The sequence below is a fragment of the Bos indicus x Bos taurus genome, chromosome 29 (genome assembly GCF_003369695.1).
Source record: "Bos indicus x Bos taurus breed Angus x Brahman F1 hybrid chromosome 29, Bos_hybrid_MaternalHap_v2.0, whole genome shotgun sequence".
NCBI lineage: Eukaryota > Metazoa > Chordata > Mammalia > Artiodactyla > Bovidae > Bos > Bos indicus x Bos taurus.
This window is the reverse complement of record NC_040104.1, coordinates 49,156,269-49,182,388: the sequence shown is the minus strand read 5'-3', so window position 1 is coordinate 49,182,388 and position 26,120 is coordinate 49,156,269. Positions and strand designations below refer to the sequence as shown.

The 26,120-nt window shown below is 40.8% G+C and overlaps 1 protein-coding gene across 1 annotated transcript in view; it reads right to left on the bottom strand.

The window, feature by feature from the left end:
- Window positions 1–26,120, bottom strand: part of FAT3 (FAT atypical cadherin 3) — an 801,278-nt gene that overhangs the window by 131,686 nt on the left and 643,472 nt on the right.

The following is a 26,120-nucleotide window of genomic DNA, read 5'->3' as shown; positions in this document are numbered from 1 at the left end:
ATGATAATTCCGGAAGATTATCTGAGGTGCAATGTAGGACATCCCAAGGTGACCTCAGTTTGTTAAGCTCCCATTATCTTACATTCTGGTTATGTGCTCTGACTGCTCTATAGTGGACTCAACGTGGAGGCAATGACAAGATAAGCAACAAGAAAGAGGCAAAGGAAAAAGAGGAGAGAGCAGAGGCGCTTCTCCTTAGGAAAGAGGTCTACCGAAGAGCATGGTGCTAATGCTAATGGTAGCTAGAGCACGGTCCCAAGTTGTTTCTTTTTAGAAAGTATTTTGTTCCCAAACTTTTCAGGAGAATTTTATAAAAGTCATAGCTTGATGAACCCTTGAGTATTCATCACTCAGCTTTGGCAATGATCAGTTCATGACTAATCTTGCTTTATCTTTATGCCCATTCATTCCCATCTGCTCCCTTGTATTATCTTGAAGCACATCCTAGCCATCATGTAATTTCAGTGTACACCTCTAAAAGACAGGGAGTCAAAGTAAACACACACTGACACACTCACAATACCACTACTGCATCTAAACAGAGAAAACAACAATTCCTTAATGTCTTTAAATATTCAGTTGGTGTTCATCCTTCTGTAATTGTTTAATGGCAACCCACTCCAGTGCTCTTGCCTGGAAAATTCCATGGACAGAGGAGCCTGGTAGGCTACAGTCCATAGGGTTGCAAAGAGTTGGACATGACTGAGCAGTTTCACTTTCACTGATATGCTTGTGTACTTGTGAATATATATTTTCATAGTTTCTTTTAACCAAGATGTGCAAATAAGGCACACGCACTGCACCTGATTGATGTCTCCTGCAGTCATCTTTTAATCTGTAGCTTCTCCCCACACTTGTCCCTTGCAGTTTTCATGTTGCTGTTGTTGTTAATCAAAAAGCCGAGCCACTTCTTCTTTTGTTCCCACAGTCTGAATTTTTGCTTATTGTATCCCTATAGTTTTGTTTTACATGTTCCTCTGTCCCCTGTATTTCTTATCTTGGCAGATTTATGTAGAAGACTTAATAAAATTCCCATTCAATTTCCTTCTTCCTTTCCTTTTCTTTTTTTTTTTTTTGACAAAAGCCCCTCATGGGTGAAACTGTATTTCCACCTAGAGATACATAATACCTGGTTCTCTATCTTATTCTGTGTTATTGGCCACTGATGATCATGCTGCTAAGTCATTTCAGTCGTGTCTGACTCTGTGCAACCCCACAGATGGCAGCCCACCAGGCTACCCAGTCCCTGGGATTCTCCAGGCAAGAACACTGGAATGGGTTGCCATTTCCTTCTCCAATGCATGAAAGTGAAAAGTGAAAGTGGAGTCACTCAGTCGTGTCCAACCCTTAGCATGGACTGCAGCCGACCAGGCTCCTCCGTCCATGGGATTTTCCAGGCAAGAGTACTGGAGTAGGGTGCCATTGCCTTCTCTGACTGATGATCATGATGCAATGCTAATTCATTAAAGTGCAAAACAGCACCATTTTAATTCTATGATTTCTTCCTCAATTATTAGCTAGAATAGTTCTAAAAATAAACTTCTCTTTAATTGTTTGGTTACTTTGAAGTACACTTCATGTAAGGGCTTTCTCATGGCTCAGCAGTAAGGAATCTGCCTGCAATGCAGGAGATGCAGGTTTTATCTCTGGGTCGGGAAGATCCCCTGGATGGCACAGCAACCCACTCCAGCATTCTTGCTTAGAGAATACCATGGACAGAGGAGCCTGGTGGGCTACAGTCCGTGGGACTGCACAGAGTTAGGACATGACAGAAGTGACTTAGCATGCACACATGTATACACACTTCATGTAGAAAAGGACTATATTTATTGATGTACACACGGTCCTTCCTTGGCCTTTTCAAGTTGGCTCTTGCGATGTTCTGACACAACCCAAGCAGTCTTTGATAGTTTTCTTGCTTTCCAGTAACTGCTACTGGTAATTTTTTCAGTCATCTTATACATATCCCTGCTCCATTCTTGATTTATCTATAACTTCAAGAAGTGTTAGTTTCTTTTTAGTTAGAAGTGGCATTTAGAAACCATGATCTGGTGTTAGGAATGCTTATTGCTGTCATTTTGGTATTTTTTAGCAGAGTCAGCAAAGCATTTTTAATAATCATATCATGAGTTCATATTGATACTTCCAATTCAAAACTAAGCTGTTAACAACTCTGTCCATCAGTGGACTGGCACAGCCTGGGCCCATTCCCCAACCCCCGCCCTGAGCCACGTGGCCAACTCCACTGGGATCCGACCTTGTCCACAGTGGGCCATCGGCCACTGCGTGTGGCAGGGCCTGGCTGCTAACAGGGATGACAGCCAGCCTGCCTGCCAGCACATCCACAGTAGTTGACTGTCACAACAAAAGAGCCCATGCAACCCACATAGGAGGCATCACTAGAACATACAGACCTTGTAACAAGAGGCTAGTATGCTGCTGGGCTGCAAAGGCAACTTTGCACAATGTGACTTTTCCAAGATTGAGAAACATAACTGAACTACCTAATACATAAAACAAATATAGAAAATGAGGAGATGTAGAATATGCCCTAAATGAAAAAACAAGACCAAACCCCAGAAGAACTAAGCAAAGTGGAAAAGAGCAATCTCCCACCATCAAGTTTAAGATGATGATCATAAAGACGTTTAATGAGCTTGGGAAAATAAAATGGACGAGCCTAGTGAGAAGTTTAACAAAGATTTAGAAAATATAAAGAAGAACCAAACAGCTGAGGAATACAATAACTGAATAAAAAAATACTCCAGAAGGAATCAACAGTAGATTAGGTGATGTGGAGGAAAGGATCAGGGAACTGGAAGATAGAGCAGTGGAAATTCCAAGCTGAACAGAAAAAACAAACCAAAAAAAAGAATTTAAAAAAAATAAGGATAATTTAACAGACCCCTGGGGCAACATAAAACACACTAATAAACACACTAAAGGTCCCAGAAAGAGAACAGAGAGAAAAAGGGGGAAGATGGTATATTTGAAGATATACTAGCTGAAAAATTTCCTAACCTTGGAAGGGAAACAGACATCCATGTACAGGAAGGACAGAGGGTACACAGCAAGACATATTATAATTAAAATACCAAAATTAAATATAAAGAGGGAATCTTAAAAGCAGCAAGAGAAAAGCAACTAGTTATAAACAAGAAGACTCTAATAACACTCTCAGCTGACTTTTTAGCAGAAAATTTACAGGGCAGAAGTAAATGACATGATATATTCAAGTGTTGAAATGGAGGAAAAAAATCTGTCACCCAAAATAATCTATCTGGTAAGGTATCATTCAGAATTGAAGGAAAGTTTTAAAAGACAATCATAAGCTAAAGGAGTTCATCACCACTAAGACAACTTTACAAGAAATGTTGAAAGGATTTCTCTAAGTGGAAAAGAAAAGGCCACAAATAGAAACTTAAAAAAAGGCTATGACTGGAAAAACCTCACTGGAAAAGGCAAAATATAGGAAAGGTAGTGGATCAAAACACTTACAAAGCTCAGTAGGAAGGCAAAAAGACAAAAGTAATAAATCGTCTTTCTCTGTAATAAGGAGATAAGTAATACCTGAAATAAAATGATGTACAATGTGTTGTCAAAAATGTGGGAGCAAAGGAGTAAAAAATGTAAGTCTGTTAAAATGCATTCAAGCTTAAGAAATAATGAACTTAAAATCAATACCCATACATAAAGATGTTATATATAAATTTCATGGTAACCACAAATCAAAAGCCTAAAATAAACACACACACACAATAATAAAGAGAAAAGAATCCAAATAAACACTAAAGACAGTCATCAAATCACAAGGGAAGATTGCAAGGGAAGAAAAGGAATAAAGGAGAACTACAAAAACAATCAGAAAACCATTAACAAAATGGCAGTAAGGACATGTCTATCAATAATTAAATGAAAATAGACTAAACACTCCTACAAAAGACAAAGAGTGACTGAATGGATAAAATAAGACAAGACCTACATCCCTGCTGCCTACAAGAGATTCATTTCATATCTAGAAATACATACACACTGAAAGTGACACAAGGGAAAAAGGTACACCATGCAAATGGAAATCAAAAGAAAGCTGGAGTAGCAGTACTTAGACAAAATAAACTTTAAAACAAAGACTGCAACAAGATACAAAGAAAGACATTACATAGTGTTAAGGGAATCAACCCAACAAAAAGATAATAAATGCAAATAGGTATTTATCCAACATGATGTTGCTATCATTTAGTTGCTAAATTGTGACCGACTCTTTTGTAACCCCATGGACTATAGTCCCTCTGTCCATGGGATTTCCCAGCAAGAATATTGGAGTGGGTTGCCATTTCCTTCTCCAGGGAATCTTCTCAATCCAAGGATTGAATCCACATCTCCTAAATTTTCAGGTAGATTCTTCACCAATGATTCACCAGGGAAGCCAATTAAGCACATAAATACATATAGCAAATAAATATTAACAAACATTAAGGGAGAGAATAGAAGGAGACTTTAACATTTCACTTAAGTCAACGGATAGATCATCCAGACAGAAAACTACCAGTAAGGAAACATTGACCTTAAATGACACATTGACCAGATGAACTTAATTGATATATATAATATTATCTCTCTCTCTCTCTCTCCCTCTCTCTCTCTCTATTACTACTACTAAGTCACTTCAGTCGTGTCTGACTCTGTGCGACCCCAGAGACGGCAGCCCACCAGGCTCCCCTGTCCCTGGGATTCTCCAGGCAAGAACACTGGAGTGGGTTGCCATTTCCTTCTCCAATGCATGAAAGTAAAAAGTGAAAGTGAAGTCGCTCAGTCGTGTCCGACCCTCAGCAACCCCATGGACTGCAGCCTTCCAGGCTCCTCCATCCATGGGATTTTCCAGGCAAGAGTACTGGAGTGGGGTGCCATTGCCTTCTCCTCTCTCTATCTATATATGTATATATATAGAGAACATTCCACTCAAAAGCAGCAGAATACACATTCTTTTCACATGCACATGCACATGGAATATTCTCCAGATCAGATCACATGCTAGGCTAGAAAATAAGTCTCAGCAAGTTTAAAAACACTGAAACCATATCAAGCACCCTTTATAACCACTACAGTATGATACTAGATATCAACCACAAGGAAAAAAAAACAACTGCAAAAAAACACAAATATGTGGAGTTGAAACAGTATGCTAAAGAAATCAAAGAAGAAATTAAAAAATGCCTGGAGACAAATGAAAATGGAAATACAATGATCTAGCATCTATGGGACACAGCCAAAGCAATTCTAAGAGGGAAGTATATAATGATATACATCTACCTCAAGAAACAAGAAAAACCTTTGGCCAGACTCATCAAGAAAATAAGGGAGAGGGCCCAAATAAATAAAATTAAAAATGAAAGGGATGTTACAACTCATGCACAGAAATACAAAGGATCATTCATAAGAGATTACTATGACAAATTTTGTGTCAGTAAAATGGACAACCTAGAGGAAATACATAAATTCCTAGAAACTTATAATCTTCTAAGACTGTATCAGGAAGATAGAAAATATGAACAGATCAATTATCAGCACTGAAACTGAGTCAGTATTAAAAAAAAACTGCCAACAAACGAAAGTGTAGGACCAGATGGCATCACAGAACTCTACAATACATTTTAAGAGTCAGCATCTATGCTTTTCAAAATATTCCAAAAAACTGAATTCATTCTATGAGGCTGGCAGAACACTGGTACCAAAACCAGACAAAGACACCCCTCAAAAAGAAAATTACAGGCCAATATCACTGGTGAACAAGGATGGAAAAATCTTCAATAAAATACGAGCAAAACGAATTCAACAATAAATTAAAAAGATCATACACCATGATCAAGTTAGATTTATCCCAGGAATGGAAGGATGGGTAGTTCAATAACCATAAATCAGTGTGATCTACCGCATAACAAATTGAAGAATAAAAATCATACGATCATCTCAGTAGATGCAGAAAAGGCTTCTGACAAATTAAACATAAATTTATTATAAAAAAGGTCAACAAAGTGGGTATAGAGGGAACACACCTCAACAAAATAAAGACTACGTTGGACAAACCTACAGACCATATCATTAATAAATGGTGAAAACGTGAAAGCATTTCCTCTAAGATGAGAAGCAAGACAAGGATGCTCACTCTTGACACTTTCAAATTTGGAAATCCTTTTACACCTTAGAAATCCTAGCCACAGAAATCAGACAAGAAAGTAAATACTTCAAATGGAAAAGAAATATGTGTCACTGTTTACACGTGATATGATACTAAATTCAGTAAAGTTTCAGGATACGAAATTAATGTAAATAAACCTGCATTTCTATAAACAATGAACCATCAGAAAAAGAATGTAAGAAAACAATCCAATTTACAATTGTATCAAAAGAATAAAATGCTTAGGAATAAATCTAACTAATGAGGTAAAAGGCCTGTACTCAGAAAATTACAAGACACTGACAAAGGAAGTTGAAGATGACACAAAAAGATGGAAAAACAAATCATCTTCTTGGATTGAAAGAATTAATATTGCCAAAATGACCATATTACCCAAGGCAATCTACAAATTCAAATGCAATCCCTCCCTATATAAATGGCATTTTTCATAGAACTAAAATAAATACTTCTAAAATTTGTACAGATAGCCAAGACAATCTTGAGAAGAAAGAACAAAGTTGCAGGCATCATATTCTCTGACTTCAAACTATTCTACAAAGCTACACTAATCAGTGAGGTATGGCACCTCAGCAAAACAGAGACAGAGAGATCAATGAAATAAAATAGAGAATCCAGAAATAAACCTCTGCTTATATGATCCATTAATCTATGACAAAGGAGGCAAGACTATACAATTGGGAAAGGTCAGCCTCTTCAATAAATGGTGTTTGCACAACTGGACAGCTATATGTAAAACAATTAAACTGAATTATAGATACTTTCTTATATAAAAAATAAACTCAGAAGGATTAAAGACTTAAATGTAAGACCTGAAACCATAAAACTCTTAGTAGAAAACATAGGGAAAATACCCTTTGACACTGGGCTTAGCAATGTATGATTTGTATACATCTCCTTAGACTACGGGAATGAAAGCCCCCCCCCCCCAAAAAAAAATGCTAAACAAAAAGAAATTGGACTGCACCAAACTGAAAAACATTTGTGTGGTGATGGAAACTATCAACAAAACAAAAAGACAACCTACAGAATGGGAGAAGATATTTGCAAATGATATATTTGATAAGGAGTTAATATACAAAATATACAAAGAACTCATACAATTCAACATCAAAAACCCATCTGATTAAAAACTAAGCAGAGGACCTGAATAGAAACACTCCAAAGAAGACATACAGACATATGTCAGTTGGCCAACAGACACCTGAAAGGAATGTCAGATTCCTTTGTCACCTGTCAGAATGACATTGGTGAGGAGGCTGAGAAAATGACACCCTCATGCACTATTAGTAGGAATGTAAATTGGTGCAGCTGCTATGGAAAACAGTATGCAGGTTCCTAAAAAAATTAAAAATAGAACTGCTATATGATCCAACAATTCCACTTCTGGGTATTTTTCTGAAGAAAACAAGAACACTAATTTAAAAAGACATATGTTCTCTTATGCTCATTGCAGCATTATTTACTATAGCCAAGATATGGAAGCAACCATATATATATATATACACACAGATACATGTATATATATATGTGTGTATATATATATATATAGATAGATAGATAGATACAGATTGTTTTAATGGAATACTACTCAGCTATAAAAAATAATGAAATCTTGCCCTTTGTGATAATATGGATAGCCATAAAGACTATTATGCTAAATGAAATAACTCAGAGAAAGACAAATATCATAACTTCATTTATATGTGAAATCTGAAAAACAAACATAACAAAACAGAAAAAAACAAACAGAAGAAATATAAACACACAGAAAACAAACCTAACAAAAACAACCATAACAAAACAGAAACAGACTCATAGAAACAGAGAATAAATTGGTGGTTGCCAGAGAGGAGAGAAGTGAGGATTTAAGGGAAATAAGTTACAGGGATTAAGAGGTATAAACTTCCAGTAACAAAATAAGTCACAAGGGTGTAATGTGATGTAATGCAAAAAGAATAGAGTTAACAATATTATAGCAACTTTTCATGGTGACAAGTTGAAGGCAGACTTACTGTGGTGATCATTTTGTAATGTAGAAAAATACTGAGATACTATGTTGTACACCTGAAGTTAATATAATATTGTAAGTCAATTATACTACAGTAAAAAACAAAACAAAAACAATATTAAGGTGCCTGTCAAGGTTTTTACGTAATCTTGTTCTTTTCACATGTGTATCTTCTTTCTCCCATGATGACATTTCTCATGCTCAATGACATCATCATACGTATTCACCTGTCTGAATATTCACTTATCTGAAATACGTGCCACAGAGTGTCTGAATAACAGCAATATTGTTATTATAATTACAATTATGGTCATTCAAATTGATCTAATATTCTTTTGCAGTTCTTTTTGTCCTTTAGATTTATTCCACTAAGGCAATGGCACCCCACTCCAGTACTCTTGCCTGGAAAATCCCATGGACGGAGGAGCCTGGTGGGCTGCAGTCCATGGGGTCGAGAAGAGTCGGACACGACTGAACGACTTCACTTTGACTTTTCACTTTCATGCATTGGAGAAGGAAATGGCAACCCACTCCAGTGCTCTTGCCTGGAGAATCCCAGGGACGGGGGAGCCTGGTGGCCCGCCATCTGTGGGGTCACACAGGGTTGGACATGACTGAAGCGACTCAGCAGCAGCAGCAGCAGCAGGGATATATAGTCAAATTAGTGCATGTAAAGTCATGTGGAATAGTCTACCTTGTGCATACATGCTTCCAACTAGATACACATATGAATTTGTTTGCTTCCATTTACTTTCAAATTTTTGACTTGCCTTTTTAACATTTAATTTCATTTTCTATTACATGTAAAATTACCAGTGTTAAATTTACAGAAAAGTTATAGTCAAGCTTAGCTTCATTATTTTTCCTTTTCTTGTATTCTCTTCTCCTACAAGCAACCTTTTTTTCCAGTAATGTTATATTTCATCCATTTACTTTATCAGTATAACCATATTGTATACACTTGCCCTCAACAAGCTATTTCACCTAACGTTTTATCAGTAGTTCTCAACCAAGGAGGACCTTGTTTTCCAGGGTCATTTCACAGTGTCTGGAGATGGTTTTGGTTGTCACAACCTGGGGGCGGAGTTTTCCTAGAACCTGGCGGGTAGAGGGCAGGGAAGCTGCTCAACCTTCTGGAACGCACAGGCTAGCCCTGCGGCAGGAGGCAGATGGGCCCCTCCCACCAGTGTGAAGGGAGTAGAGGTTGGTTCCCTGTGGACTGAAACCCCGAAACAGCAATAGCAGGACGGAGAGAGGAGGCTGCCCAGACAGAATGTAATGGCCCACATACTTCTCATTCTCACAGTCAGGAAACCTCCCCAGCTACACAAGCACCGAAGGGCTCCTCGGAGGTCCGAGGGGAGTGATGCTCACGGATGCCAAGCTAGGCCTCTTTGGTGGAACCTACCTTGGCTAAGAGTCGTGTGTGCACATGTGGGAGGACCGTGAGACATACCAGATACGTACTCTGAACCAGGCTAGTCAGAATGACCGGCCAGGGGAAACCTGGAGGAAACGCCCCATTACGTCACTTAAACTGTCACGAGGGCGTGACTCTCTGAGTCCGCCCGCGTGCCTGTCCACATGTACTGTACACATTTTCCTCCGAATAAATACTTGCTCACCACTTTCTTTGTGGGAATTTTCTTCTGCAAAGCCAAAGGGTGAGGGCCTTTCACTGACACTTGGTCTAGCGGCTACAGTGCAGCGCTCTGATTGCTGCAGCCCGACCTCATCTCTGGCCGGGGACTGAAGCCCTGCCTCAAGCTGCTGCAGGCTGAGGCCAGCTGAGGTCAGCCACTCACGACGAAGAGCCATCTGACTCAAAAGGTCAATAACGTTGCTGCTTTATATAACGAAGACCATGCCACAACAGTGTAGAAATAATCTTCCAAGGGTACATGTATTATAATTAATCCAACCAGTCCTCTACTGACGTTCATTTAAGATGTTTCCTATTTTTGCTCTTACAATGAGCATGCAATAAAGAGCCTTGTGCCTGTATGTTTTCATAGTTTTGCTAACATATATTTGTGTTCCTAAAATTGGGATTGCTAGCTCAAAGGAGACGTACTTATGATTTTCTGAAACACTTCCTATATCTCCATGCCCATAAGTTTGATCACTTGGCATTTCTATGGTTATATACAAGAATGACTACCCTCTCACAGCCTTACCAACAGAGCATGCAGTAAAATTTTTGGCCAGTCTAATAGATGAGAAATGGCAGCTCAATGTTATTTAGAATTTTCCTTTCTCTTATTACGAGTGAGGTTGAGCATCTTTTCAAACGTTTAAGAACCATTGACTCCACCACCTCCGAGAATGGCCGGAGCCACAGCAGCACTTTCCCGCCTCAGTTCTCCCATCCCGAGCTGAGGGGACATGCCTGATGGTGCCCTGGGGGAGGCGTGTTCCTGGCTTGCAGGACCCTACGTCCAGCCGGATGCCCCCGCCCCGCCACTGTTCTAGTGCCCTGTCCACAAGACCCCCACCTCCCCTCAGCAGCACACACGCACCTCCTTTCCTGTGAAAACTATCAGCTCATTCTCCTGTGGGTTAGACAGTCCTTTTTTCTGTTTATTTTGGAAGCATGATATAAATTTCCAATGTTGTCAACTTTGTCATTTATTTTTACTTTGTTCATGGAAACCTTATTTTTTTTGTCATGCAAAAGTTTTTTATTTTCATGTAGTTGAACACGTCAATCTTTTCCCTGATTGCTTCTGGATGTTAAATCATAGTTTTACATTTCCAGGTTTTGGTGATTACACATTTTTCAAAAATAGAATTTAAATGCTTCTTTTTCTTACATTTTTATCTCTAATCCATTTGGAATTTCTCCTAGTATATTATGTGAGGAATGAGTCCAGTTTTATTTTTTTCCACATGGCTCTCCATTTATTTCAATGATAATTTTTAGAAAACTACCACTTTCCCACGGATTTGAGTAGCCTCTTTTACTCTATACTAAATTTACATATGCAAGTAGTATATTTCTGGCTTTTCTATTTTGTTCCATTGGTTTATCTGTCTTCTTGCATCAACATCAAAATGTTTTAATTATAGAGCCTTCGTAGTATTTTTTTTCCTTCCAGTTTCTGGAGACATAACTGACATAAAGCACCATGTAAGTTTAAGATGTACAGTGTAATGATTCCACTTCATGTAAGTCTTGCAGTGATTATCCGAAAGTTTAGTGAATGTCTATCATCTCATATAGATACAAAGCTAAAGAAATAGGAAATACATTCTTCTCCGTGATAAGAACTCTTAGGATTTACTCTCAACAAATTTCATGTATAACATATAGACATATTAATTATATCTGTTGTGTTGAACATTACCTCCCTAGGACTTATTTCTCTTATAATTGGAAGTTTGTACCTTTTGCTTAGGCTTCCCAGGTGGCTCAGTGGCAAAGAATCTGCCTGCCAATGCAGGAGGCGCAGGAGACGTGGGTTTGATCCCTGGGTTGGGAAGATCCCCTGGAGAAGGAAATGGCAACCCACTCCAGTATTCTTGCCTGGAGAATCCCACGGATGGAGGAACCTGGTGGGCTACAGGCCATGGGGTTGCAAAGAGTTGGACACGACTAAGCGACTGAGCACGCACACAGGAAAAGACAAGACCATTTTTTGTACCTTCATCCAGTTCCCCCTCTTCCTACCACCTGCCTCCGGTAACCACAAGTATGACCTATTTTTCTGTGAATTCGTTTGTTTGTTTCTGAAGTATAATTGACCTATGGGGCTTCCCCAGTGGCTCAGTGGTAAAGAATCCTCCTGCAATGCAGGAGCCACAGGAGACCTGGGTTCGATCCCTGGGTAGAGAAGATCCCCTGGAGGAGGGCATGGCAACCCACTCCAGTGTTCTTGCCTGAAGAATCCCATGGACAGAGGAGACTGGTGGGCTACAGTCCATAGGGTCACAAAGAGTTGGACACGACTGAAATGACTTAGTGTGAATAATTGACCTACAGCACTATGTTACTTCCTGGTGTGTAAATAGTGATTCAATATTTTCTTTATATACATTTTAATTATTTGGAAAAGCTAAGTCCTCTTTAAGGTGTTTTTTTTTTTTTTTTTTTTCAGGATTTTCCGGGCTATTCTTGCTTGCTGCTCTTCTAAACTAATTTATAATCAACTTATTGCATCTGACAAAATGATAACATTTTAAATTTAGATATTAAAAGTACAGCATAATTAAGGGAGAACTAATTTCTTGATGATAGAGTCTTTCTATCCAATAATATAGTTTGTCTTTTTCCCTTTGTTCAAATCTACTATTTTTTCAGTAGTGTTTTAGTTTTCCACAAATAGCACATACATATATATGTGCTAACCTAAATGGATTCTTTTTCATTACACATTTTCACTGTTTTTTTATTTTTGGTTGGGGGGAGGTGAGCTATACATGTAGGCTATTAATGTTTGTTAAATTTATAACTTGTTACTTTACTGATTTTCCTATCTTTTGAAGTAGCTCCATTCACTCCTTAGAACTTTTCAGATATATAATTACACTATATACAAATAGAGATCAGTTTACCTTTTTCTTTACAATTCTTATAATACAAATTGCTTTATCTTAGCTAATTGCATTGGTGGATACTTACAGCATACTGTTAAATAGTAGTGAAAACAGTGATATTCTTATCTTATCCCTAATAAGAAAGCCTTTAGTTGGTTCTCCATTAAGTAATAGGCAGGCTTTTGGCTGTAGTCTAAACAATTACTTACTTTTAGAACTAAATTTAGTTGGACCATGGTTGTTCGTATAAATACCTGTACTATACACCACTTTGGTGGAGATCGTTTTTGAGTGAGAGGAAAAGGGTGGTACCATGACTTATGTGCCAGGATGACTTGCCATGGGGGTGAGCTTGACATGCAGACAATCTTTGCTTCTAGTTTATGGTAGAAAAATTTCAGAGAAGTGTGATGGAGGAATCTGCGGCATTGTTTTATCTCCACTGTATTTGGAAAGCCATTCTAGATTCTTTGAATGCCATTTATTTCCTTTAAAAAGTTCCAGTTAACTTAGCCAAGATGCTAAAATATTTGTGTTCACAGAAGCTGTTATATTAATGGGATAAAAGAGCCTTTCCGGCCAGCAAGCCTGCCCTGACCTTCCTGAAGTTTCAAAGTTAATGTGCTCTTGAAAAGCTTGCCTCTTTCTGCTTGCTTTGTCCTGAGCCTAATCTACAGTCAGAACAAGTGTTTCTCTGTAAAAGACTTCCTTTTCCTCATTTGCTTTTTATTTCCCACAGTTGGGGCCATTTGTGAGCTCCTGAACAACCAAACAAAGCAAAGTAACTTTCAAAGATGTTGTGTTCAAAATGGTAATTGAAAGGCCTAGAGAAGCACAATGGACTCCGAGCAGGAGGGACCCTGAGTGTGGGAAGTCTCTTCTGGTTTCAGTGCTGCCCACCACAAACACTCCGGGTTTTGCAGGCTTGTCTGAGCCAAGTCTGGGTAGATGCCGAGCCTCGCTTTACAAAGACTCATGGCATGAAGTGTCCATGGGGTGAGCTGAAGGGTAAGGCCTCTGTCTTTTATTAGAACAAATTAAATCCTGAATTACTGAAAATTCTGCCTCTGTTTGCATTCAGAACAATATTTAAAACACTCCACAGTTGTAGTTTCAAGGATGATGCCTCTGGTATCCCCTCCAAGCTTGCAAGACCTGTTTTTGAATGCATTAAGAAGAAAAATCACATCAGCACGTGCTTGTTTTCCAGTTTATCAACTTACATCATATTCATTTCTTCAACTTTACTATCTTTAGCTTATCAACGTGACAAATGAGAATCAGAGATGTTAAGCAATTTTCCCAAGTCATAACGGCAAGGCCACACTCATACCTAGGTCTCAGGGAGCCAAATTCTGTAGCATCCCATTATATCATGTCCATGTGCGCTTAAATTCTTGTTTAGTTGCTTAGTCATGTCTGACTCTTTTACGACCCCATGGACTGTAGCCCGCCAGGCTTCTCTCTCCATGGGATTTTGCAGGCAAGGATACTGGAATGGGTTGCCATTCCACCCACCAGGGGATCTTCCTGACCCAGGGATCAAACGCGTTTCCTGCATTAACAGGCGGATTCTACCGCTGAGCCACCAGGGAAGCCCACACTTAAATTATATATGCATTAATTATAAATGTGCAAACATGCTGTTCCGTTATACAAACATCCTAATTTACAAAACAGCTAACTGATATGACCATTCTCATTTAAGGAACATTAATCTTGAGATTATTCTGAACAGAAAGTGTCCTGTTGCCTTTAAAGTTGGAATCCATTTTCAAGAATTGATTTGCTCATAAGTTGTCAGGCATGGATCTATTACATACAGTGAGATTTTTATAATTATTTTTTTAACATAGAGTCTCATGGTAGAGTTGGCTTGCTGCCTTATTTCATCTCTTTAATTGCACTTGTTCCAGCATTGTCCTAACCTAAATGTACAAAGAAGCTTTGGGCCCCTGCCCTTTTCATCTGCTAAGAAGGAGATGATGTTAAAGGAAACAAAAGATTTACCCAAAAGAGAGCATCCCTCGGTCCAGGGGGCCATGGCGCAGCACTAGTTGCTGTCATTTCTGTTGTGTAGTTGCTCAGTTGTCTAGGACTCTTTTGTAACCCTATGGACTGTAGCCCACCAGGTTCCTCTGTCCATGGCATTTCCCAGGCAAGAATACTGGAGCAGGTTGCCATTTCTTTTCGGGGATCTTCCCAACCCAGGGATAGAACCGGAGACCCCAGCATTGGTAGGCAGATTCTTTACAACTGAGCTACCAGGGAAGCCCGGAAGCAGCATTAACAAAAGTGATCTGTTTCTACCCTCCACCCCCTTTTAAGCAGGTGCAAGTTGGAGGAAAAGGCTAAGACAAAGTTCGAATCTTTAAGATGAAAAGTGAGAGTGTTAACCGTTCAGTCACATCTGACTCTGCAACCCCATGGACTGTAGCCCGTCAGGCTCCTCTGTCCATAGGATTTCCCAGGCAAGAATACTGGAGTGGGTAGCCATTCTCTTGGCCAGGGGATCTTCCCAACCCAGGGATGGAACCCCGATCTCCTGCATTGCAGGCAGATTCTTTACCTTCTGAGCCATTCTTTACAACGAAGGAGGCCAATCAGGAACTCCCAACATCACCTAGAGATAAAAGAGGAATGGAATCCCTGTGGTTGTCATGGGCAAGGCTAACCTACGAATGCACATCATGGACCTCCCAGCCCCAGAGAGCACAGACCTGCTAGCAGGAAGACTTAGTGGTCAATCTCAATTAACTACTTTGTGGGGCTTAAGAAATGTGGGGATGATCTGAAAGAGACTTTTAATCTCAGGTTTGGCTGTGGAGCAAACAAACACAAGCTGATTTTCATATCTTTATAAATCAAAGCAGGACTCAAATAAGGGAAGTATATTAAAACCACAAAAGCACATATCATGAGTCCCTGAATCAAATCAGTGTAATTTTGAGATTATTATTTGGGCATGCATATCCCTGCTGCCTTTCATAAATAACAATAAAAAGCCCCCACACATAGGATTTTATAGCTAGTAGGTATATTATTCAATTTTAAGTTGAGAAAAAATGATAATAATAAAACCTACAAGTGTCTGGCAGGTCACAGATCTCAAGATACCTCATAGTATCTTATTTTATTCTTAACAATAACCCATGAAGTATGTAAGATCTTATTCCGATTATGCTGGAGAAACCGTCTCACATGGACGAGGCTCCCTTCTGTGGTAAGAAACTGGTTTAGGGTTGACTTTAAACAAGGGTCACCTGATTTAGGGTCAATGCTTCCACTAGACAAAATTCTTCCCCTAATGAATTACCCAGTATAGTTTGCATATATAGATATATAGGGCAAAGTTCCTGAGATGGTACCTGATTTTGACTTGTACAATATCTCTTTACCTGTGTCCATCTAGGGCAGCCGCCTAACCTGTCTGTGCCTGAGTTTCTCACTGGAAAAATCAATGTCATGATAAAACTTGATTTAACTACTCCCAGGATGTCAGGCAAATGAAACTTAGAATGATACTAATTAATTATGCAAATAACAAATGTTATATATTACTATAAATTTTTGTCCATCGGTCTTTTAGGAGAGGCAGGCTCTCAGTTCAGTTCAGTTCAGTCCCTCAGTCGTGTCTGACTCTTTGCGACCCTATGGACTGTAGCATGGCTGGCTTCTCTGTCCATCACCAACACAGTGGTTATAAGATCACAAGCTGCAGCAGGAGAGGGCAGGAAGAACCGAGAGAGAAGCATTGAAATATATGGATCACCACATGTAAAATGGATGGCTAATGGGAAGTCGCTGTATAACATAGAGAGCTCAACCTGGTGGTCTGCAACGACCTAGAGGGGCAGGATAGGGTGGGAGGTAGGAGGGAGGCTCAAGAGGGAGGGAGCATATGTGTACCTGTGGCTGATTCATGTTAATGTATGGTGGAAACCAAACAACATTGTAAAGTAAATTTTGTTGTTTGTTGCTGTTCAGTCACTCAATCATGACCAAGTCTTTGTGACTCCATGTACTGCAGCATGTCAGGCTTCCCTGTTCTTCACTATCTCCCGGAGTTTACTCAAACTCATGTCCATTGAGTTGGTGATGCCATCCAAGCATCTCATCCTCTGTCGTTCCCTTCTTCTGCCATCAATCTTTCCCAGCATCAGAGTCTTTTCCAGTGAGTCAGCTCTTCGCATCAGGTGGCCAAAGTATTGGAGTTTCAGCTTCAGCATTAGTTCTTCCAATGACTATTCAGGACTGATTTCCTTTAGGATTGACTGGTTGGATCTCCTTGCAGTCCAAGGGACTCTCAAGAGTCTTCTCCAACACCACAGTTCAAAAGCATCATTTCTTTGCTGCTGAGCCTCCTTTATGGTCCAACTCTCACATCCATATATAACTACTGGAAAAAACATAGTTTTGACTAGACAGACCTTTGTCGGCAAAGTAATGTCTGTTTCTTAATATTCTGTCTAGGTTGGTTATAGCTTTTCTTCAAGGAGCAAGTATTTTTTAATCTCATGACTGCAGTCACCATCTGCAGTGATTCTAGAGCCCAAGAAAATAAAGTCTCTCACTGTTTCCACTGTTTCCCCATCTATTTGCCATAAAGTGATGGGACTGGATGCCATGATTTTAGTTTTCTGAATGTTGAGTTTTAAGGCAGTTTTTTCAGTTTCCTCTTTCACTTTAGTCAAGAGGCTCTTTAGTTCATCTTTGCTTTCTGCTATGAGGGTGGTGTCATCTGCATATCTGAGGTTATTGGTATTTCTCCTGGCAATCTTGATTCTAGCTTGTGCTTCATCCAGTTCAGCATATCTCATGATGTACTCTGGATATAAGTTAAATAAGCAGGGTGACAGTATTCAGCCTTGATGTACTCCTTTCCTGATTTGGAACCAGTCTTTTTTCCATGTCCAGTTCTAACTGTTGCTTCTTGACCTGCATACAGACTTCTCAGGAGGCAGGTCAGGCAGTCTGGTATTCCCATCTCTTTTCCAGTTTGTTGTAATCCACAGAATTTTCCAGTTTGTTATGATCCACACAAAGGCTTTAGCATAGTCAATGAAGCAGAAATAGATGTTCTTCTGCATTTCTCTTGCTTTTTCTATGATCCAACAGATGTTGGCAATTTGATCTCTGGTTCCTCTGCGTTTTTAAATCCAGCTTGAACATCTGGGAGTTCTTGGTTTATGTAGTGTTGAAGCCTGGCTTGGAGAATTTTGAGCATTACTTTGCTAGTGTGTGAGATGAGTGCAGTTGTGTGGTAGTTTGAGCATTCTTTGGCATTGCTTTTCTTTGAAACTGGAATGAAAACTGACCTTTTCCAGTCCTGTGGTCACTGCTGAGGTTTCCAAATTTGCTGGCATAGTGAGTGCAACATTTTAAGAACATCATCTTTTAGGATTTGACATAGTTCAGCTGGAATTTTGGAGAAGGCAATGGCAACCCACTCCAGTACTCTTGCCTGGAGAATCCCATGAATGGAGGAGCCTGGTGGGCTACAGTCCATGGGGTCGTGAAGAGTCGGACACGACTGAGCAACTTCACTTTGACTTTTCACTTTCATGCACTGGAGAAGGAAATGGCAACCTACTCCAGTATTCTTGCCTGGAGAATCCCAGGGACGGAGGAGCCTGGTGGGCTGCTGTCTATCAGGTAGCATAGAGTTGGACATGACTGATGCTAGTTAGCAGCAGCAGCAGGAGCTGCAATTTCATCACCTCCACTAGCTTTGTTTGTAATGATGCTACCTAAGGTCCCCTTGTGGAGAAGGCAATGGCACCCTACTCCAGTACTCTTGCCTGGAAAATCCCATGGACGGAAGAGCCTGGTGGGCTACAGTCCATGGGGTCACTAAGAGTCGGACACAACTGAGTGACTTTACTTTGACTTTTCACTTTCATGCATTGGAGAAGGAAATGGCAACCCCCTCCAGTGTTCTTGCCTGGAGAATCCCAGGGATGGGGGAGCCTGGTGGGCTGCAGTCTATGGAGTTGCACAGAGTTGGACACAATGGAAGCGACTTGGCAGCAGCAGCAGCAGCAGCAAGGCCCCCTTGACTTCACATTCCAGGATGTTTGGCTCTAGGTGAGTGATCACACTATCATGGTTATCTGGGTCATTAAGATCTTTTTTGTGTATTGTTGATCTTCTGTGTATTGTTGCCACCTCTTCTTAATATCTTCTGCTTCTGTTAGGTCCATATCATTTCTGTCCTTTATTGTGCCCCACAAGAGACTAAGCCAGACTTGCCTGTGAGTGTCCAGGAATCTCTAGTAAAGGCGTGGGTTGACAGTGGCCTGGGGTGGGGTCAGGGGCACTGAATACAACAGTCCTGGTGTAAGTCCTTTTGAAGGAGGTCACTATTCCTGCCATTACCCCTCAGGCCAAACTACAGGTAGGGAACATAGCCCCACCTATTAACAGAAAATTGGATTAAAAATTTACTGAGCATGGCCCTGCCCATCAGAGCAAGACTCAGATTCCCCTACAGCCAGTCCCTCACATCAGAAAGCTTTCACAAGCCTCTTATCCTTGTCTACCAGAGGGCAGAGAGAATGAAAACCACAGTTACAGAAAACTAACCAAACAATACTTGGATCACAGCCTTTTCTAACTCAATGAAACTACGAGCCATGCCGTGTAGGGCCACCGAAGATGCATGGGCGTGGTAGAGAGTTCTGACAAAATGTGGTTCACTGGAGAAGGCAATGGCAAACCACTTCAGTATTCTTGCTTTGAGAACGCCAAGAACAGTATGAAAAGGCAAAAAGATGACACTGAAAGATGAGCTCCCCAGGTCAGTAGGTGCCCAATATATTGGAGAGGAGTGGAGAAACAGCTCCAGAAAGAATAAAAAGGCTGAGCCAAAGAGAAAACAATGCCCAGTTGTGGAAGTGACTTGTGATGGAAGTAAAGTCTGATGCTGTAAAGAACAATATTGCATAGGAACCTGGAATGTTAGGTCCATGAATGAAGATAAATTGAAAGTGGTCAAACAGGAGATGACAAGTGAACATCGACATTTTAGGAATCAGTGAACTAAAATGGACTGGAATGGGTGAATTTAATTCAGATGACCATTATATCTACTACTGTGGGCAAGAATCCCTTAGAAGAAATGGAGTAGCTCTCAGAGTCAACAAGAGTTCAAAATGCAGTACTTGGGTGCACTCTCAAAAACAACAGAATGATCTCTGTTCATTTCCAAGGCAAACCATTCAATATCACAGTAACCCAAGTCTGTGCTCCAACCAGTAATGCCAAAGAAAGAAAGTGAAAGTGAAGTCACTCAGTTGTGTCCGACTCTTTGCTACCCCATGGACTGAAGCCCACCAGGCTCCTCCATCCATGGAATTTTCTAGGCAAGGATACTGGAGTAGGTTGCTATTTCCTTCTCCAGGGGATCTTCCCAACCCAGGGATTAAACCCAGATCTCCTGCATTACAGGCAGACACTTTACCATCTGAGCCACCAGGGAATGCTGAAGAAGGTGAAGTTAAATGGTTCTATGAAGACCTACGAGACCTTCTAGAACTAATACCAAATAGAGATGTCTGTTTCATAATAGGGGACTGGAATGCAAAAATAGGAAGTCAAGAGATACCCACAGTAACAGGCAAGTTTGGCCTTGGAGTACAGAATAAAGCAGGGCAAAGGCTAACAGACTTGACAAGAGAATGCACTGTCATAGTGAACACACTCTTTCAACAACACAAGAGAAGACTCTACACATAGTCATCACCAGATCGTTAATACTGAAATTAGATCGATTATATTCTTTGCAGCCGAGATGGAGAAGCTCTATACAGCCAGAAAAAACAAGACCAGGAGTTGCCTGTGGCTCAGATCATGAGCTCCTTATTGCAAAATTCAGACTTAAATTGAAGAAAGTAGGGAAAACCACTAGACCATTAAGGTATGACCTAAATCAATCCCTTACGACTGTACAGTGGAAGTAACAAATAGACTCAAGGGATGAGATCCCGTGCCTGAAGAACCATGGACGGAGGTTTGTAACATCATACAGGAGGTAGTGATCAAAACCATCCCCAAGAAAAAGAAATCCAAAAAGGCAAAACGGTTGTCTGAGGAGATCTTAAAAATAGCTGAGAAAAGAAGAGAAGCAAAAGGCAAAGGAGAAAAGGAAAGATATATCCATTTGAATGTAGAGTTCCAAAGAATAGCAAGGAGAGATAAGAAAGCCTTCCTCAGTGATCAGTGCAAAGAAATAGAGGAAAAAAATGGAATGGGAAAGACTAGAGATCTCTTCAAGAAAATTGAAGATACAAAGGCAGGCTCTAGATTTGTTTAAACCTACTATGAAGATAATGGCAACCCACTCCAGTGTTCTTGCCTGGAGAATCCTATGGACAGAGGAGTCTGGTGGGCTACAGTCCATGGGATTGCAGAGAGTTGGACACCACTGTGTGACTACCACTTCACTTCCCTATGAAGATACAGCAGTTCATACGTGTTTGGTAGATGCATGGAAAAAACTGTTAAGAACTGCTCCTTTCTCTTCCTTGCTAATGTGTGTCTCTGTGGCCCGTAAGCTCAGTGGGTGGAAAGCAGGGCTATGAGGTGGTTGACGTATTTTGCCGTCTTCCTAGCATATACGACTGGCTATGAGACAGTCTAATGGCCAAAGGTAGCGCCATGTTTACCAGGCAGTCATCTTTAAAAGTGTCCCCCCTAATAACAGCAGAGCCAATTGAGTGTCTCTTCCTGCCTTGGAATAATTAGCAAAGACATCATCTTCCTTTTGAGAGGCATCACAGTATAGTGGTTGAGAACACAGAAGAGGTTCTGGAATCCAACTACCTATATCTGAACCCTCATATACTGAAGTTACTTAAAGCTGTTTTGCTTCAGTTTCCTTATCTGTAAAATGGGGATGATAATAGGGGGTTATTTTCCTATTTCCAACATAAATCATCACAGTTTTGTCAGTTTAAAACAATACTCATGTATTATTCCTAGTTCTGCAGGTCAGATGTTGAGGTATGGTATGGCTTTGAGTCTCACAAGCCCCAAATCAAGGGGTCCTCAGAGCTGTATCCCCTTCTGGAAGGTCTGAGGATGAACAAGTTCGAAAGTTCACTTGGGTTGTTGGCTGCGCTCAATTTCTTGAGGTTCAAGGCCTGCGGTCCCTGCGTCCCTGCTGGCTTTCAGCAGGATCCAAAAGGCTGCCTCCCTTCCTGGCCTGCTGCATCTTCCATATTCAGACAGGGGCTTCCCTGGTGGCTCAGAGGTTAAAGCGTCTGCCTACAATGCGGGAGACCTGGGTTCGATCCCTGGGTTGGGAAGATCCCCTGGAGAAGGAAATGGCAACCCACCCCAGTCCTCTTGCCTGGAAAATTCCATGGATGGAGGAGCCTGGTAGGCTACAGTCCATGGGATCACAAAGAGCTGGACATGAATGAGTGACTAGTTATTCAGACTAGTGATGATATTTCAAATCCTGTCCCATTCGGACATCTCTGGTTTCTCATTTAGCTGTATTGCTTCCAGCTTCAGCTGGACAGGATCGTCTGCCTAAGGGCTCATGTGATTAGACTGAATCCATCGGAGTCATCTAGGTGAGTCTCACAAGCTAAGATCTGTAACCTTAATCACATCTGCAGGGCCGCCTTTGCCATGGAATGACATATTTGCAAATTCTAAAGGCTGGGAGGGCACAGGCACCTTGGGTGTGGGATGGCGGTACATTCTGTTCACGGCAAATAGTACCTGCCTTATGGAGGCACTGTGAGAGTTAAATGAGTTTGTTTGTTTTTGATTATAGTATAAACACAGGTTTTATCTATTTCGTTTGTTTCTGTCCATTGTAGTCATAATTCTTTTTGATGCTCAAACATTTCCATCTTTAGTAGAATGCAGTTTGAATTGTCTCTTGTTACTGTCAAACAATATTCCACTAGCCTTTTCTGGCAGGATAAGATGCCGAGGCTTCTGTCCCAGACCTGGAATCAGCTAGTTCTACAAGGAATCCTGGTTTCCTTCCCATGGAAAATGGTGTGTAGAGACCACAGTCTGGGTGCTAAGAACAGAATCTCTCTTCACATGGATCTGTAGTGCTCATGTATGCACGGACAATCTCATCCTTCTCAGCAGCTCATTATTTCTGCTCTTTATAAGCCTTCCGTTCCACCTGATGTTCCTCCTTCCCCTCTTACAACAGCCAGTGTTCCTGTGATGCCTCATGTTCCCACCAGCCAGAAGGCCCCCCTTCTCCTAATACTTTCATCATTCTCTGCCGGGCCAGATACGTCTGCTCACCTCTGGCCTGGCATGGCATCAAAGTGGGGAACACTTCCATAACACTGAAGAATACTGCACCCGCCGCCCGCCCCACCCCTGCCTTTTTTTTTTTACAGAATGTTTCTATTTTTAAAAAAATTCTTCAGGGAAGCTAAATTCCTATTTGCTACTGAGAAAGTCAATTCCTAGGCAGGTTGATAAGAAGTCTGGGGTCCCTGAGGAGGCGAGAGGGGTCTGGGGCTCTCCAGGAGGAGACAGGGATCTGGAATTCTCAAGGAGGAGGAAAGGACGAACGTCTTTTTTTTCCTCTACGTTCCTTAGTCTTAGTCACATAAAATGTTCATAATTCTTTTTCTTTAAGCCCAGAACTGATGATTACACAACAAATAACTCAGTTTAAACTCTGTACTAAGGATTATATAAAAACAATGTATCCTGCTCAAGGACAGTTTCTCTTTCCTTAAAACCTTCTGGCTAATCCTCTTATCTTAAAATGTAAATTATAAGAGCGGATCTAGTACGATATTTACAACCTTGAGACACTCTTTTGATTTACTGTAATAACTAATTAAAAAGTATATAACTCCCTAGCGTAGACTAGCGATGGGGCACTCTCCATCCCCCTTCTGGTGTCTATGTTAGAAGCTTTCTCTGTGCCATTTTATACTTTAATAAAACTCTACTACACAAAAGCTCTTGAGTGATCAAGCCTGACCCTTGGTCCCAAAGGTGCGTCTTCTTCGAAGATCATGAATCCGACACTGTTCACCATAGGCTGTCACTATTTGGGGCTTTGGTAAGCAAACTCATTCTCTTTCTTAACTCAGAATGACAGTGCTTTGAAATAGTATGGCAAGAGCCAGCCCCATCACCGGAGCAGGAAGGCATTATGAAGATATTACAAAGCCAATAACTCCCTCAGGTATGTGTGCTTCACTGGTGGCTCAGTGGTGAAGAGTCTGCCTGTCAATGCAGGAGACACAGGAGATGCAGTTTTGATTCCTGGGTCAGGAGGATCCCCTGGAGGAGGAAATGGCAAACCACTCCAGTATTTCTTGCCTAAAAAATCCATGAACAGAGGAGCCCAGAGTGCTATAGTCCATGGGGTTGCACACACGATGTGACGTTTCCTAGGAAGTCTGGGTGGTTGCATATTGAAAATTTTAACTGGAGTTTCCCAGTAATGAAAGTGTTGAAGAGTTAATTTACCTTAACCATTTTTAGGGCAACTACCCATTTTAAAACCTGATTAATACTGAGGAGCTACTCTCTGAAAATATGTACAAGCATACCAAAATTTATCAACACTTTCATGAGTTTCAGGACCTGTTGGATAGTTTCCAACAAGCTGTCTTGGAGAGTTTAGTTTGTTTGCACTAGATTCTTTTGTAATGTAGACCATTTTAAAAATCTTTATTGAACTTGTTATTATATTGATTCCTTTTTGTTTCTCTTTTGTTTTTTGGCTGCAAGGCATGTAGGAGCTTAGCCCCTGACTGGAGATATAACCTGCACCCGTTGCATTGGAAGGCAAAGTCTTAACCACTGGACCCCCAGGGACATCCTGACAACTAGGTTCTGGTTTGCATGGACTTGCTGGAGGCAGCTGGATGTGGAAGCTGGGAGCAGGTGGGGACAGATGGGAACACAGCTGGAACTAGGGTGGAGGTTTTAAATTTCTCCATTCATCATTATTCATGCTCTGGTCTATAGCAATGAAGGTTATTTCTGGTGCCAGTCATGAATTATTTGCTACCATTCCACGATATTTTATGTGTAGAAATTGGAAGTCAGCTCTTAAAACTTGGGACAATTTTGGAATACAGACAGCACTAAAAAATGGTAGCTGGTTATAGGCAAAGAGAAGACTGTTAAAGAGCCATCAAAGGTAGCCATCCCACAAGGGAAGGGAATGGCACCCCACCCTAGTATTCTTGCCTGGAGAATCCCGTGGACAGAGGAGCCTGGCGAGCTACAGTCCATGGAGTCACGAAGAGTTGGACATGACTGAGCTTCTGAGCACACAAGCTATATTATATACAGCACAATAATATCAGCACTTCTTAACACATAAAATCAACACCTCTTTTATACAGAGGCCCTTGTCCATCCTGGCAGGAGGTTTTTGTAAAGAGGATGCTTTGTTCTTTTGTTTAGTACATCTGAGTCTTTATAACTTGAAGTCCACAGCACCTTTTTACATTCTGTACTTGTGCTGGAGAATCTCAGAGAGAAAAACATGTTTATTCGTCACCAGATATTGTAGCTCTGAGGCACAAGAATCCTGGGAGAACAGGACAAAACCGCAGATGAAGGGAGGGCTTTCATGTAGAAACAGAGGTCCCTGAGGCTCTGATTTATTTGACATTTGTGAAGTGAAACTCAACAGGTTGTTTATGGCTGATTTGAAGCCCTTGTCATACCATGTTTTATGGTTCCAAAGGAACAAAGTCGAGAAAAGTTCCCTAAAGAAAACTGAACAGGTGTTTTCGGACTACAGGACATTTTAGTTAAGGGGTGAAGAATCTCCGTTTGATGGTAAGTCATTAAGTTGCCTTGGGTCATGGGTTGGAGTGTGCATTAGCGGTTGCTAAAAGAAATCTAGAGCGCTTTTCTTTTCCCCGGATATCCTTCTTGTAAAAACGTCCTTGATATCGAGGGCTGTGACTAAGCCAGAAATTGCCCCTGTAGGCACCACCAGGAGCCATGGCTCAGGTGGGCAGAGGCCTGAACGGCAGAGGCTGGAGAGGTCTTCATCCCAAATACAGACGGAGAGACAAAGGACTGGTTTTCTGATGGTAAGAATGATGGCACGCAAATCTGTACCTGGAACACTGTTCTCACTTCTTAAGAAGCCCACGGCTTCCCTGGAGGGCCAGTGGTTAAGACTCTAAGCTCCCAATGCAGGGGCCCCAGGTTCAATCCCCAGTTGGGGAACAAGATCTCACATGCCACAGGTAAGAGTTCGTATGCCTCAAAAAAAAAAAAAACTAAAGAACAAGAGTTTGTATGCCACGACTAAGACCTGGTGAGGCCAAATAAATAAATAATTTTTTTTTTTTTTTTAAAAGAAGAAGCTCACGGCCCTGGAGACACAGAGTAACTTGGAAACTTTTG